This window comes from Sinocyclocheilus rhinocerous, unplaced genomic scaffold (genome assembly GCF_001515625.1).
Source record: "Sinocyclocheilus rhinocerous isolate Xijiao unplaced genomic scaffold, SAMN03320098_v1.1 scaffold31, whole genome shotgun sequence".
NCBI lineage: Eukaryota > Metazoa > Chordata > Actinopteri > Cypriniformes > Cyprinidae > Sinocyclocheilus > Sinocyclocheilus rhinocerous.
Window position 1 is genome coordinate 469,338 of NW_015638575.1, and position 5,054 is coordinate 474,391.

Consider the following 5,054-nt stretch of genomic DNA (forward strand, 5'->3'; position numbering starts at 1 on the left):
TAGTCCACTACTCGGTTACACAAAAACTGCACACTTGTTAGAACACATTTTCAAATTATATAAATATAAGTTTAGCTTAACATTCTCTTTCTTTGTGAATAAATGAATATTTAAAAATATAATAAGATAACTCCATTATCCATGCTTCCAGAAAATACTAACACATTCTATCAAAAATACAGCAAACCTCATATTGCAGTGAACTACTAGTTGCTGGTGTTATAATCTTGTCCTATTAATTATTCATCTTATTGTGCCCTCAAGGCCCTGAACACAAAGCTGCTGCTTCTCCAAAGTGTGCTAAAATTATGAAGACCATCAAACGTCCTTAATGGTACTTTCTCCAGCGTTCTTTCTCTATAAAACAGCATAAAACAAGACATTTTATTTATGCGTGTCAATGATTATGGGATGATGACATTAATTCAGACTCACTGAGATATGGGTAGTTCCATATGTAACAGGACACAGTATCCAGTCAACAGCATGGATATCCCACCGATTCCTCCTCTACGAACATCAATATACTATGTAGTACCACTGCCATCCTGATCACATACAACCAAGAAACTCAAAAACACTAGACCAAATGCTATGTTATGTTGTATTATGATTGTTAAGGAACAAACCTTGCTTCAACATGGTCACAATCTCTCTGGGTGACACAGGAGTTCGAGCGCCAAGCCAGACACTAAGTTCATTCAACCTGACATCTCCAAGTTTCCGCTGCACTACAGGCACTGCAAGGACAAAAGCATATTTTGTCATCTAAACAATCTCTTTTTGTTTAGGATTGGTATGAGAAATTGGACATGTCATGAAAACCGGTGTGGAAGCACAATGAGGATGAGGAACTTAAATGAAATTAAAGATTTACATGAAAGAATGAATCAAAAATTGCAATAGGAGGAATAAGGAAAGAAACTGTTTCACATATAATATTTTTAATTCCTCCAGCCAAGTTGATAAAAGTGTAGCTCATTCACTTTCAGCTTGATATCTCAGAAACTGAAGACTGTGCATAATAATTCTATGGTACCCAAATGTAAACCTATGATAATGAAATGTTGTTTACTGTTGTTTATATGCAATTAGCTGTCTAATAATCTCACCAAAAATGTTTTGATACAGTGATAGTCCAAAATAGACAGTGTTTCATGTTCTCATAATGGTAGAATGAAAACTAGCTTGCCAATCTTGGAAAAAAAATAATAAAACTTTCAGAAGCATTCAAATTTTTTAAATTGGTCAGAACCCATTTCTCTCTGTAATTTTCAGGATTTCATGCTTTGTTTGTGTTATGCAACTTTATCTTTAGCATCTATAGCACACTTACCCAAATGCCATCTTAAAAAATAAAGCACTTTTTGTGTGCTACTTTTGATATGTGTTAAAAAGTGACAAATAAAGGCAGTACAGTACTTGTGTTTTGTAATACTGTTCAGTTTGATCTTAACAGAAAGTGCTTGTGGGAAGTGCACTGTTGCTATGGCTACCGAACTCAACTTTTTTTTGCGAGTGTATTTAGTGTACTCTGACTCAAGGTGTTCACATTTAACATTGTTCTGCAGATTTTCGCAGGAGAAACGGTCATTTCAACGGGAATCCACGTTCCTGAGAATTTCGCATGAGGGTGAAATACTTCAGATTTCGCAACATGTTCAATCTGGTCAAGCGGATTCGGCGCATTGACCAACAGAAAGCTGCTTGGTCTGAAAATGCGTTTGTGTGAGCTGTGGTTTATACATCGTGATAATGAAGCGTTTACTATTAAATGAAATGCTGAAATACTCAAAAAGTAAACTCAGAGTCAGAGCAACTCTGGTGAAAAAAGTTAATGTGTTCATGTCCTCATGTAGTGAGACGGCAGATGCTGAAAACATCAGGGGCGTCACATGTGCTTGAGTATGTGTAGTAGATGAAAGAACATGCAGACTTGATGTTTCAATAGCAGTCTTTTAGTGGTTTAATATTCACAGACACTAGCCCATATCTTCTTAATATGACTTCGATAAGTGTACAGCCCTACTTTTGATTTGCTCATTAAAACTTGGCCAAATTCCGTGACATTCCATGCTATTCTATTTTTTATTACTGTATTCCACATCACAGAAATCATCAGTGCCCCTAGGTATATAGTTTGCTATGTAAAAATAATACATAGCTAACCTTTTGTTTTCACTCCTTTTAGGGGAGTTCAAGCTTTAATTAGTCCCATAAGTCAAAGTTGAAAAAACTAGATACAAATATTAAAGTGCTTACTCTTTTTTTCAAAGGCATTGTCTATTTACTTAAAAACCATTACATAAATAACCAAAGATCACATAAACCATGCATTACCTTCACTTTGGGCCGCTGGTCCAGCAGACTGATCCTTAATCCAAATGCATTCATTAGCATAGCTGCCTTGTTCTTTTGCGAGTAGTCACTATCTCTGGACTCCATGATAGAATTCTGATGCCTTGCAATCTTGAATTTAGGATGTCTTCTGTGGGTTGATGAATGAAGGTTTCAGTTAAAGTGGGTGAGGTTGTAATGGCAACCTTGGTAACTGCAGTTTCGGGTTTGTTTGATTGTTGCACAATAGAAATCGCATTGGTCTCCAAAGAAGAATCTTTAGATGTTTCCATAGTAGGATAAGGCACAAACATATAAGACCTCTTGTAATACAAACTGTCATTGATGTGCTCCCACACAGAAGTCTTGGATAAAAAGAAAGTATGAGCTTTATGCTCTTTTGCACTTGATACTAGATCACAATCCTTGTTCTGACTGTTCAGTCTTTCAAGCTCCTCCAAGAAGTTAACTTTGAGTTTTGGTTTTTCATGTTGCACACTGCAATTTTTCAGAATTGCTGGAACAAATCCAGGGGTATTGATTTTACTCTTGGTGATGGACAAGTGCTCTGATAATGGTGCCATCTCTAGTTTCTTTTTGCCTTTAGTACTTTTTCCATTACTTTGAGATGTTCCCTGTTTTGGTCTTTTGGAGATCTCATAAAAGCTTTTATCTCCTTCGTTGTTGGATAATGAGGTAGAGTTGCTTGGCTTCTTTGAGACTGGCACTAACAGCTGTAATCTCTCAAGTTCCTTCTGTCTTTTAGTAAGCCATTTGCTTTTAGGCCTCTCCGTGTTCAGAGTCTGAGCTGATGGGACTTTGACCTCAGTAGTTGTGTGAAGACTGTCTGCATTGTGAATATCATCTTTCCTTCTTCCTTTGGAGGTTAGTGTCTCATCAAATATGACATTATTTATTTCTGTTGTTGCTGTCTTTTTATAGATCTTCTGTCTGGAAATAGTTGCACTCAATTCTTTGGGTGCTTGAATGCTTTTCTTGGGTTGTACAACTGGTGCCATTTTACAGTGAGAGAGGTGGGTTTTCAGCCTCTTGAAGGGCTTTCCACAATATGGACATTCTTCTAAGTGGAAAAAAAAAATCAAAGAATAGTCAGAAGTTACAGGACTGGACCAAAAGGATTAAGATCAAGGCTGCTTGGAGAAGCACTTGAATATTTCCCCGCATAACTCTCAGAAGAAACATATTAAAGACCTGATGAAATTGCTTTATGAGCCATTTTCTGTGTTGTGTGGTATAATTCCTTTATCTGTTAAATAGCTATAGATTTTAAATATCTGTATAACTGCTAAAAGGTAATTTAGTCAACTTTCAGTAGTACACCAGATGGCCTTAAATCTCCAATTTTGATTTTAAGGAATCTTAAAAGCAACTAATAAGGCATGAGATACTAAAATGGACAAATCATCTATCAGATACGTAGATTTGATACTTACCTACACTCATACTTTATAATTTCACTGCCATCTTTCTATGAAAGAGGTAAAGATCTTCTTTAAATACATTATTAAACTCTGAATTTGGAACGTTTCTAAAGCAGCCACACATTAACAAGTTATAAAAAAAACTCCGATGCATTTTTATGTAGCTCTTGCGGATATGTGTTACCATCGGACAATGAAGTAAAATAACGGACTCTGCGGTAAGTGACGGACCGCTAGTGGACATGCTGGACTATTTTGAGTTACGAAAGACCCCGTTAGCCGTCTTTATCAGTGCCTGTGTGTAAGTACTGCATGTATGCACCATTCACCAAGTCATTCCCGCGAAAGCAATTAAACAATCTTTTTCGAACGTCAGGAGCGACTTGCTATACATTCGAAATTTTATTTGATTTTTTAATGAAGCATCTTTTGAAGCATAGTTCACAGATAGTGTTTCCAGATATCTTCCGAGGCAATTCAGGTAGGCTATTATTATAATTATTACAATAAAAAATATAACTTTTCCGTTTGTAGAAGGTTTTTTAGAATTGGAGTTTTTTTTATTTATGAGTAATGTAAGGTCTGTGGTTAACAAGACACTTTCACATTTTGTTATTCAAAAAACCCTAATAAATTTCCAAGGGAATCTAAGGCTATTTATTTCCTAAGGCTATTTATCGTGACAAAGCAAAAACATTCGCAAGCAAAAGACAACAAACAAAAAAAGTATATGGGTAAAAATACATAAAATTCTACAATGAATTATATTAACTTAATATTAGTACTGCATGTATTAGTATTCCATGGAAGTCTTACAATCAAATTAATTTTTAGAGTTATTTAAAGGATTCATATATATATATATATACATACATACACGAATTCTTTAGATATGTATCTTTATATATATAATCTTCCTTGAAAATAAAAATAGGAATAACGTAATATTAAAATGGTCTATTTCTAAAATGTCAAAATGTTGGCTAATACTACGGAATAATACAGAGGTTTGAGGATAAATCCCCCAATTTGCGGGATGAACTACAAATTGACGTCATTGCTGAATAAAATATTGAAGGGGATACAATTCTAAACTAATAGATGATTTGCCAAATCCAGATCACCGTAGATGTTTTATCTAATGTAGAAAAATCCCAAAATAATAATTCAATTCAAAATAAAACATTACGAATCGTACGTCACCCCTCGCTCGAAGGCACGCATGTTACGTCATTATGACAGCAACAGATGGAAGACTGAGTGAGAGAGAGAGAG

At 35.2% G+C, this 5,054-nt stretch overlaps 1 pseudogene; it reads right to left on the minus strand.

Moving 5' to 3' along the window:
• Window positions 1–3,955, minus strand: part of LOC107749859 (uncharacterized) — a 4,445-nt pseudogene extending 490 nt beyond the window's left edge.
• Window positions 3,956–5,054: the final 1,099 nt, after the last annotated feature.